The sequence below is a fragment of the Echinops telfairi genome, unplaced genomic scaffold (genome assembly GCF_000313985.2).
Source record: "Echinops telfairi isolate 266 unplaced genomic scaffold, ASM31398v2 ScPeMD7_7412;HRSCAF=8450, whole genome shotgun sequence".
NCBI lineage: Eukaryota > Metazoa > Chordata > Mammalia > Afrosoricida > Tenrecidae > Echinops > Echinops telfairi.
In genome coordinates, this window is record NW_022111312.1 from 2,595,324 (window position 1) to 2,607,523 (window position 12,200).

General features: G+C 41.6%; 1 protein-coding gene across 1 annotated transcript in view; it reads right to left on the minus strand.

Moving 5' to 3' along the window:
• TMEM116 (transmembrane protein 116) overlaps positions 1 to 12,038 on the minus strand; it is an 82,518-nt gene extending 70,480 nt beyond the window's left edge. Inside the window, exon 1 of the mRNA XM_004709654.2 lies at positions 11,730 to 12,038. The gene's annotated coding sequence lies outside the window, so the exon portion shown is untranslated. The remainder of the gene's footprint in view (positions 1 to 11,729) is intronic.
• Positions 12,039 to 12,200: the final 162 nt, after the last annotated feature.

Here is a 12,200-nt window from a genome sequence, read left to right on the forward strand (position 1 = left end):
GCAAAAATATTTCAGATGACTTTAAAAAGTATGTCAGGAACCCTGGTGGTGCCATGGGAGAAGCATTGGGTTACTAACCATAAGATCAGTAGCTCAAACACACCAAATGTGCCTCAGGAGGATGACGCTGTCTGCTTCTGTAAATATTTGCGGTACCAGAAACCCAATGACTTGCTGGCACTGAGTTTGGGTTTGGGGGATGAGTTGGAACTGACTTGATTGGAATGGGCTTGGTTTTTGTTATTATTTATGAGTCCATTAAAATAAAGCAAAGTAACGAGTTAAAAGTGGGGCAAGAGAAAGAAACGTATCTTTTATTTCATAATTTTTATTTAAATATAAAGAAAAATCGATAACTTTTTATATAACTTTCACTTTATCTCATGACTTTCAGGAGACACTCAGGCACCAAGTTGGGAGGAATCTCAGTCCAAAGGAGAGATCCAGGTTTAGAACAAGGTCCTGGCCCTCAGCCCTGTATGCATTCCTAGCTTACAGCTAGGACAGCATGCCAGACTTAAGAGAAAGCCATCTTGGAAGAAAAGGCTTCATTCATCTGCTGAGCTTTTCAATCGGGCACTAGATAAGATCTGGAATGAGATCTTCTCCTTCATGCCATCTCAATGGAAACCAGGTTGCGATAGTTCTCGAACATCACATCCTGATACAGGGTCTTCTGAGCAGGGTTCAGGAGCACCCATTGCTCCCAGGTGAACTTTACAGCCACATCATTGAATGTCAGTGATTCCTGAGCCTGGGTCGTTTTCTTTGGTCCTTAGGATATTGCAGGCAAGTGTCTTATCTGGATCAGCTCTAATGATGTTCACAAATTTCAATCTCTTATGAGGACATTCCAGAAATAAAAATTCCCAAACCAGGCACTTCTTCCTACTCCTTCCTGTACGCAGCTGGCGATTCAAAATCTGAAAGCCTTGTGGGAAGCTCACTCTGAGCCTTCCCAGTCAGAGGAAGTCACAGAAAAGTCTTTTGTTGATATTTATTTGACCCTTCCGTCTTTAGGAGCTTTTCATGTTACTTTGGCAATGGGCCCTGGTGCCACAGTGTCAGGTTGCTAACCACCAGCTGCTCCACAGGAGAAAGTTGAGGTTTACTGCTCCCATGAATGTTTGCACCCTGAGAAACCCTAAGGAATGGTTCTACTATGCCGCATACGGTTGCTATAAAATCTCTGGTGGTATAGTGGTTACTACGAGTTGGGCTGCTAACTTTAAGGTCAGCAGTTCAAAACCACCAGTAGCTCTACTAGAGAGAGATGGGGCTTTTTATGCAGTAAAAAGTTAAAGTCTCAGGAACCCACAGGGGCATTTCTACCTTGTCCTCTAAGGCTTCTGAGTCGGCACTGACTCTCTGGCAATTGTTTGGTATTTCTTGGTATAGGATCACTATGAGTCAGAATTGATTTGATATCAGGGAGTTTGGCTTTTAATTGCAAAAACAATATCAAAATAATAAGAATCTGAAAAAGTTTACTGTAATTTCATCATCCATCCAAAACAAGGTTTCATTTATCTACCGTGTATCCTCGTATGAGCCGAGTCTTTTCAGCACATTTTTAATGCAGTTTTTGTGATAAAATTAGGTGCCTCGACTGATATTCGGGTCAGCTTATACTCGAGTATATAGGTATGTTATTTTGAGTGCTTGCCCATGACTATATTAATTTTTTAATATGTTTTCAGTAATTCTAAGCTAGTAATTTACATTCTATATCTATCCTGAACGTTAGGGAACATTTTTTTCCCCTTTTGTATTATTCTTATTTTCTTTCTCTCCACTCTTCTAGATGCAAGCAAACCAATGTTAAAAGCCTGGTGTCTTTCTCTGCATCTTTGTCTATGTTCTCAAAACATTAATACATGTACAACATAAATGTGGGTTGGTGTGATAGTAGTGGAAGGTTGTCTTTTCAATCAGTCATACTATATTTCTGTACATATTGATTTCTGCACTTATGTCATGGATCTCTTTTTACCTTAATATAAATAACTAATTCATTTTTTTAACTAATTCATTTTTATAGCTGTATAATATTTCACAAAAGCTCCTTTAACAATTTTTATAAAGGTGGGTAGTTTTTATGTTCTCCACACATGCTGTGATAAACACCCTATACTTACAACCTCCTTTTATGTTGATTTTATTACTAAAGGGCAGTTTCTCAGAGCGTTCTTTCAGTTCCTCAAATATTTCAAGCTTTCTCACTCCAGAAACTTTACACATGCTGTTTTCTTTTTCTAAACAGTTTCATAATTCTTATCAACATATGTCATTTTGCATTTACTTAATGACTATCTCTTCACATGAGTGTTAGTTTGTAGACAGCTAGGTCCTATTTATCTTTTGAATCTTATTAAATCTACCTCAGTAAACATATACTTGTTTGTAGAGGTTTTCCATGAACCTCAATCCAAACTGATCCCCATTGGTAAGGTGAATAAGGAGTCCTGGTGGTGTAGTGGTTACACATTGTGCTACTAACCACAGGTCAGCAGTTCGAACTGACCAGTCACTCCATGGGAGAAAGACAGCCCTATCTACTCCTATAAAGAGTTATGGTCTTGGAAACTCAAAGGGCAGTTCTACCCTGTTCTAAAGGGTTGCCATGAGTAGCATCACCTCAAGGGAGGGCAGTGAGTTTGATTCTGGTTTTGTGCAGGGAATGACTTGACTTTGGCTCTTCTAGCCATTGTCTTCAGAACTTTCAACAAATGCCTAGTAAGACAAAGCAAATGAGGTGTATTGCTACATAAAGAAGGGGCTGACCAGTTTATAACCTCACTGGATTAAAAAAATGAGCCATCTCAGAAACAGGGATGATGGATCTCACTACCTTCAAGAGAGCAGAGCTGAGAGTAGAGAGCATCCTTGGGGCCCTAGGTCTCCGTGCACTGAACCTCCTTCCTCCAGGAGACAGATGACACCAGAGCAATAGAGGAAACAACTATAACGCGAGCGAAGTGGAAGCAGTAACATTAAGACCATGAGACAAGGTAGTGGACTGTCCAGCCCACAGAGTGAGAGAGTGAGAAAGCTGAGGGTCTTTTGGCTAAATTTTATGGCACAGTGGTATGCCTTCTGGACATGAACACTGAAAGGGCTTTGTTACACTACACAAGAAAGACAGAGGCCAAGGGGTCGTGTGGCTGAGAAACCAAAGACAGAGAGAGGCATGCCTGTGGTCATGGCTGAGAAGAGACACTCTGGACCAAAGTACTGTATCCTAAACATTACAGTTGCTAAATTGTAACCTGTTTACGTCTCTGATAAATCCCATAATCAGTATATTGTCTATGAGCTCTGTGAGGTCATTGCCATGAATCACTGAACCCAGAAGAGAAGTGAAGAGTTCCTTGGGTGGGACAGGAGGCTGGAGGCTTGTCCTCCACATCACAGCAATCAGCCTTGAGTTGATGCTGAGTTCGATTCTGCCTGCCTTGTGAAGTCAGAGGAGGTCAAGCGCTGCTCACATACAATTATTCCATTCTCCCATCATATTCTTTCATAAACCCCCGCTTTTCTTTTTTATAAATGGTGTCAGATCACAATGATATATTTCTTTGTGTGGTCATTTAACACTGGTCTCCCCCTTTAAGTTGTAACCACCAGGATGGGAGGGAGGCACATCTATTTTATTCACCCTTACCCCCAGAGAATGTACAGCACATGAAAGATGTTGTAAATGTTTGCCAACATTGAATTCTTAAATAAGTATGAAGTGCAAAGAAAATAAAAATTACGGGTTAAATTTTCCCTTTACAGCAAATTTTAAACAGGTAAAGCATGCTCTCGATGTTCACGGAGACTTCTCTATAAATACCTAAAGTGTTAATATACTATATCAATATAACAATATAATATAACAATATAAACATCTTGCGGGGAAAAATCAACTAGTTCTAAGGTACAGAATTATCTCTAAAGAATAACATGTGAACTAAGGTGGGAAAGTGGATAGGGCCAAAGGAATTTGAAGAAACAGTCATGGGATAGCTCCACCCTTATTGGCTTGATGCATTTATCCAATAAACAAATATTTATTGAATACCTATCATATGCTGGACACTACTCGAGATGCTGAAGATATTTATCAGTGAACACAGCAGACACAAACCCATGGGGAACAAAATAAAGCCAAATAAATAAGAATACCGTGTAATGGGTTACATGTTGAAAAGTTCTTTGTAGGGAAAAATAACAGAGGGACAGGAGATGGAAAGCAGCACAGTAGCAGGGAAGAACAATTTCAAAAACTATTGTCACCAGAAAATTGACATTTAGAGCAAAGATTTAAGGGGAGTGAGTGAACTAGCCTGGTGGGTATTTTGAAAGCGTTCTGGAGGAGGGAAGTTAGTGCAAAGGCCCTGAAGCAAAAATATGCCTTGTGTATACAAGAAACAGCCAGGTGAACAGTGAGTCTAGGGTGGGGGTGGGTGGGGGAGTAGGGCTCACTAGTTAGATGAGCTTAGAAAACAGATGGGAGTGTTTACATGTTAACTGCTTTAGCTGACCAGGCCACTTTTCCCTGCTCGCTCCAGCTGTCACACTAAGTCCTGTGGACATTCATGTATGTGTTCTCCTCCCTCTCTGCCCCATACAAAACCAGAGTGAGTCTTCTGATTTTCCACTTATCATGTCACAGTGCGGTCTTATGAGATCCTTTTGAACATACTTGGCTTATGTTTGTAGACTGCTGTCAGGGTTCTGAAGCTAAGAAGCTGTTTATTTCATAACTCACTGGGAACATGCCATCATTCAAAGGATGCATTATGATAATTACTCATTTTTAGACTCATAGAAAAAAGCTCCAATATTTTCCTCCCCTCTCTCACCAATCCACTTCCTTTACAACCTTCTACACTGGAATGTAACTCCTAATTAATCACACTAACTAGGTGCATCCGATGCATCTATACACTCAAGTTGAGTAATTTTAAAACAGTTTAAAAGTCTCATGACGAGACTCTAAAACCCCTGTTAGGTCATTATTGACTACAAAACAGAATATTCTTAGTTTGATTTTCAAGACTCTCCACATTTGGGCTTTGAAATCTGAAAAACTGTTTTGAGAACTCCCTCCTGCCAAATCAGGCATTCCCCAAAGCAACACTGTTGTTCCCATTTTTGCTTGTTCATTTGTCTTCCACCTAAAATGTTTTTTCTCCCAAAACTTAACTCCATTTCCATCTCCTACATGAAACCTGAACCACCCTAGTTCATAGTTAAATTTCCTCTCCTCTACCTCCTAGCATTTGTCTATATAACTTAAGAATTTCCTAGGGCAAAGAAAAAATTAAAAAGATTTTTGGACCTATCCCCCACCAACACATACACACACTTAAACGTTGAACTTGATTTCCTATCTCTTAAAAACTCTATCTAATCAAACTGGTTTCCCAAGATTGGATGTGTGTCCCTGGAGAAGGATATCAAGTTTGGTAGAGGGGCAGGGAAAAAGAGGAAAGCCCTCAATAAGATGGATTGACATAGGAGCTGCAACAATGAGCTCAAACATAGGAATGATTGTGAGGAAGCACAGAACTGGGCAATGTTGGCTCCGATAGCACTTAACAACAAGAACAAAATCTTTCACAACCCACTGTTTTATACACGCATGCAATTTATAGAACATATACTAATTAAAGTGCTAAATTCTTCATGATGAATTACCTAATTTAACCTCTATGACACTGACTTGTTCAAGTATTGTGGGGTGGATTCTGCCCTACAAATGTTTCTCAATTCCATCCTCTCCTCTTCACTCCCACTATTAATTGATGCCCTGCTGCAGGACCTTAGCCTTACTTGTCTAGACTATAGCAACAGGCTCCTAGTTGGGATCCCTGCATTCAATCTTACTCCTTCCCAATCTGTGCCCTCATTCCTGAGGAACACTTTTAAACACAAAGCTGCCCTCATTCCCCTTGTTAAAGTGTCCTGTGGTTCTCATAGGCTTCAACAAAAAACCCAAACTCTTCAGCGTGGTGAGACCCTTTAGCACTTCTCCCAAATTACCTTTACAAGATCCCCCTCAACCAGTTTGCCTACATGCATGTGCATGTCCTCCCCTCCCACTCCCCAGCTCGAAATGCTCGTTTTTACGAACGCCTTCTCTTCTTTCAAGATCCAGGTAAAAGGTGTCTCTGATGTATAACTGTCCCAGACAGTCCTCAACAAGATTGCACTTCTCTTTGTTTTCACAAGGCTCTGATACAGGCTTATTTTATGCCAGTTACACTGCACTGGTTTATTATTTTCCACCTCTGTCTTCTCTTCCCTCAACATCATGACTCCTTCAGGATAGAGCTTGGTTTTTCCATTTCTCAATTCTGCATCTCCAGAGGCAAAAGACAGAGGTAAGATAGAGAGTCGACAAAAGAAAGACCCTTCATGAGATGCATGGACACTGTGGCTCAGAATGGGCTCAACTATAGGCACGATTTGGGGGATGGCCCGGGATTGGGCATTGTTTTCCTTGTACATACAATCACTAAGTTGAAACCTACTGCAAGGCACCTGACAACAGGTAGGCATTAAACAAAGATTTCTTGGGTAGAATTATTATGATTTAAAATAAAAAAATCCCTTTCGACAGGCAGGAAGATTAAGGGAAAAGGCATTGTCTTCAAATGCCTATGCTAAGTGAAAATTAGCTGGCCATGCCACAGTAAAGAAGGTTACAAGAAATTGGACACACATTAAAAACATGTGGAGTGTGCACAGACTGAAGCCACCTGAACATGCAAATTAAAGCCAGCTGGGCATGCACAGTAGAAACCAGCAACACTACATAATACATGCACCTAAACCCTGCCACTAAGAATGGCCCATACCCTCAACCGTGCCCACCAAATTGGGGTAGGAAGGGATGAATAGCACATAAAAAAGCAGAAACAGCGGGCAAGAGTTCCTCTTATGGTTCCTCATTTCTGGCCATTTTCCACGTGGTGTTCGGTGCTCCCCAGAGGTGGCCATTTTCCATCCCTAACTCTTTCACGGTCCCCCGTGCAGCCTTGCATGCTTTCCAGGGATAGCATGTACTATCTGAGACTATATTACCCCAAACTTCCTTTTCCCTCATAAAAGTTATTTGGATGTACAAAGGTGCTTCTGCCATGTGAATTCTTTCAGTGTTGAGAAGCAAGAACCAGGAAAAACCACCCCCGACCCCAACACTTCCTACAGAGGTTCGGAGCAAGATGGTGACCAAGTAGTACCCAGGGGAGGGAGTCTGCAGAGACTAGCGCACAGGGTCCCAGGCAGGGATATCCTACACTTCCAGACTGCAGGATTCTGAGCATAAAGATAAGCAGACACAAATTTATTAAAATAAAAGAACAGCAACATTGGCTGATAACACTCGTCATTCACCCTCAGCACTAGCAGATGGAGCACAGACCGAATTTCCCCTGCCCAGGAGCTACCTAGGGCATCGGAGTTGCAGGGACATAGCTCGAAGGGACCAGCCTAGAGCTGATATAAGCACAAACAGGTTTGACTCTCAGGCCAAATCCAGGGAGCTCTGGTCTGATACCTTCCCAGCCTTACCTCCCCAAGGCTAGCACAGTCTATCTACATTACATTAACAGCTCTCCAGCTTCCTACTCTAGTATTATTTTTTCCATTTTAATTTGTAATATTTAGTCTCTTGCCCTTCTTTAATATTAATATCTAAACTTTTATTTTATGGCTCTTTTAACCTTTTATTTTCTCTTCTCATCAAAACTTTTCTTTCTCATTCTTATAAAACCAAAGCTAACGCTACTCTTACATTTTTTTCTACCAAATATTACAACTCATTCCTCCATCATTGCAAAACAGGGTCTAATTTCCTTTCTTTTAACCTACCAAATAACACTACCTGATCGCTCCCTTTTTCGCTTACTTTTCCTTTCTTTCGCCCTTCTCTAACACTCCCTTTCCACTTTTTTATTTACCCCCTAACACCTAATCTAACACTCTCCCCCGGATACTTAATACAAACTGTCCACCACACCTCTACTATACCACCTAATGGAGTTAACTACTCCCACATAACCCTACCTCCCTAACGCCCCTAATAGCTACACCAAGATATCAAGAAACAACAGAAGATATTGGTTCACAGGAAAAAAAAAAGGGGGTGGTGGTAATTGAAACAACCGAAGACCAACCAGACACAAATGAAGTGCCTGAAATTGAACAGGCTATGAAATTATCAGAAAAAGAATTTAAAAGAATGATGACTGCGCTCATACAAAGAGGAAAAGTGAAGTAGAAAAGCTAACCTCACTACTTACCTTACAGGCAGAAATACAAAAGTCAAAAACTACAACAGTAAAATTGCACAATACTATAAAAGGACAGAGAAACAAAATTGAAGAGATGGAAATCCAAACTAGTGAGCTTCAAGACCAAAATATGAGGGGGTAGCCCCCCCCCAAAAAACCAGAAAATTTCCCCCAAAGCTATGTATTTAAACTTTTTTTTTTTTAAACAAAATAACTTTATCACCTTCAACGTCCTCCCCATTACACTTAATACATTTGTCAAATCTGTGATTCCATTCTTGGAAACATTTTTCAAATTCATCTGTTTGGATGGCTGATAGCACCTCCCTCGGGTTTTTTTTCTTCACCTCTTCTATGTCATAAAATTGCTATCCTTTCATGTCCCTCTTCATTTGTGCAAACAAAAAGAAGTCCCATGGAGCGAGGTCAGGTAAGGTGTGTGAGGCAAGAAACACATGCATTTTGGCTGCATGAGCAGGTGCACGGTCATAGAGGCAAAAACATTCCCTTATCTGCCACAAATAAGGCCTTTTTTCCCCCACACAATGTTATGCGATATTTTCAGGAACTCTAAATAGAAAGCTTGATTAACAGTTTTAACTCATGGAATCAACTCCAAATGCACTATCTCCCTCACATAAACAAACAAATGAGCATCATCTTGATCTTTGATTTCACTTGATGAGCTTTTGGGGGGACGAAGTGACATTGGTGTCTTCCACTGGCTTGACTGATTATTTGGTTTCAGGGTCATAAAAATAGTACCATGTCTCATCACCAGCAATGACCTTGGGGAAAAAGTTTGGATTGCTTAGGAACTGTTCTTTCAAAGCACAGCATGTTTCCCCATCTACGCTCTTTGTCCTGTTAAGTCAGAAACTGAGGCACAAATTTCACAGCAACCTTTCTCATTCCCAAATCTTCCACTGAAATGTGCTGAACAAGCTCCAAGATAGTCCAGATAACGTCCCCATCTCTTCAATGGCCCGCATTGGTCTTCGAGCACAAGGGCACAAACTTTGCCGACATTTTCATCTGTTAGGGAAGTTGAAGGACATCCAGCATGAGGTTTATCATCAATCAACATTTCACCTCTTTTGAAAGAGAAAACCACTTGTACACTTGAGTTTTTCCCATAGCGCTGTCCTTGTAGGAGGTGTTCAACATCACAAGTTCTCCAACAGTTCTCCCAAGCAGGAAACAAAATTTCACAGCCACACACTGTTCTCTGAAATTGGCCACCACAAAAAAAATGAGGTTTGAGAGAAACTGCTTTTATGAAAAAATGCACTGTGACCACAGAGAACCTTCCCAGGTGACGCCATTGGGTAACAGAGCGAATTGCTTGATGCTCACCTAATAGGAAAAACGCATACCATGAAACTCCACCCAGTGGAGCTTTTGTCGTTTTTTTTGTTTGTTTGTTTGTTTTTTGGTATCGCACATAGGTAGAACTCTACAACAGCTCAATTAGAAAATAATAAATGACCCAATAAAGAAATTGGAAAAAGACATGAAAAGACAGCTCACCAAAAATGAAGTATAAATGGCCAACAAACTCATGAAAAAAAAAAGCTCACAATCACTAGCCATTTGGGAGACACAAATTAAACCCACAATGAGATTCCACTTTACACCTACAAAGCTAGGCCAAATTAAAAAAAAAAAACAAGAGATACGGGCAGAAGAGAGGTGAGGATCGCAGACGCTCAAGTTCCCATTTACACTGTGTGGACCACATCTCTGCAAAGACGGTAATTAAAAAAAATAAAACAAATGGTGGAGAAGATAATGGAGAAATTGGAACGCATATACATTGTTGGTGGACTTGTAAATACATCTAACCACTATAGAAAATGATATAGCAATCCTTAAAGCAACTGGGAATTGAAATCCCATGATCTAGAAATTTTAGCCTTTTTTCCATTTGCTTTTATTGTTGTTCTTCTGGATTCTTGTTTTTGTCATAATACTGCTGCCAAAGTGAACCAGAGTCAGTCAAAACCCGTGGACAAGCAGATGGATTTGGGCTCCCACTAACTATTGCCCCAAATACAAGAAGTTAGTTCTCATAACAGAGCCCTGCTCAATACTCGCCTTCATGGAATGATCACTGAAGATAAGGGTGCGATAGCAAGTGTGGTGAAGAAAGCAGGTGGTGCTCGGTTATCAATGGGAATAATGTGGGGGCGGGGGTGTCGTAAAGGCTTTATTCAAACAAGCAGCCATCTAACGGAGGCATCAACTAAGTCCACACAGAAGAAGCACACCACCCTGTGTGATCCAAAGATGACACTAACAAAATCTAAATATGATGCAGAGAAAAATATCAGCGCTTAAATTGTAAACACCCAATTTGTAGCGGACAGTGGGAGCCCCAAATCGGTCTGTGGACTCTCTAGTCAGTTAAGTCTCTGGCAGATCCCCTCTAGGCACAGGCAAGGAACTTGAAAATTTTTATTATCAGAGATTATTGTAAACTTGATTGTGGTGGATCGAACTATGGTATAATATACTTGGTCAGCTGATCTCCCTCTTGACCCAACCTAAATTAGCTCTAGGCTCAAGCATTTCTCGCTTGTTCCACTACAGAAATTTCTTCCCTGGAATTTTAAATATTGAGGGTAATCTTTTCTTGCTTACCCTTTATTTCTATTTTTTTTTCTTGCCATTTTAAAAAAATGTCTGTTCGGTTTCCCAGTTTGTGAAGCACAAAAGTGGATCATAGCGACAATAACTAATAAGATGGTTTATTGGGATTTGGAGTGGGGGTGGGGAAAGTGAGGGGATTTGGGGAGCAAACAGCGAATGCGGGAGGAGGGAGTACTGGAACTGATTGTGATTATGTATATACGACTCTTTTTAAAAGCAAGTTAACCATGGAAGAATTATATGATACATGAATGCTATATCAAGAACACTAGTAAAAAAAAAAAAATCAAACTTGACCAGTAGGTACCATGGGTGAAGGAAAAAGATTTGTAGCTTAGGTGGGGCACTGAGTTTATGTTGATGGTGGAATAATGGTTGCACAACACAATTCAATGGTACTGCATTCTATATTAGAAGGTGTGGCTCGGAGAATGTTTTGTAGTGTGTATTTCTGCCACGACTAGAAAAAAAATTATTACATGACCAACAATGAGTCCAAGGAAGAAGAGAAAAAATAATTCCGTGAATAGCAATGAGTCCACGGAAGGAGAAAATGGCCTAGAAGTGACTGCGGTGATAACTGTCCAACTCTCCTGGATATGACTTATTGAATCGTAGGACGGGTGGATGAGGTGTTTATAAAACTGTGACAGCAACACAAAACCCTTCCTGCAACAGAGTCCGGCGCTGGCTGGGAATGCGCGGCGCCCAGGGGACTGCAGAACTGCCCCGGAAGTAGATCACCAGGTCTTTCTCCCATCAAACCTCTGGGTAGTTTGAGCCACTCACCTGCTGGGTAGCAGTCAAGCTTAACCTTTGCGCCCAAGGGCTCCTGCAGCTCTCGATAAAGCCGGGGGAAATTGTTTTTGTGTGCGGCGCTACCTCCTAGCAGGCCCCAAGAGGCAGAGAGCAGGAGCGGCCCTGACCCCGTGCTAAGTCTCGGGGGCCTAGCGGTGCAGTGGCTGACGGACTCTGACTGACTGAGGGTCAGGGTCTGACGAAGCGTCGGGGCTGGACGTGACTGACAGACTAACCGGGACTAGCGGTGGCTTCCAATCGACTGCCTGTTGGGCCAAAGGCAAGAATAAAGGACGGCAGGCTTCATCCGCTCCAGACTTACAGGCTTCGCGCCTCGGCTCGCGCGGAGGATGACGGGAGCAAGGTTGCCCTCAGCTCCCTGCGCGAGCCTCACTGAGTGCCCGTGCGCGAGTCCGGCCGTCGCCGGTTTCTTCCGGCCCCGTGCGTCCTACGCGCATGCGC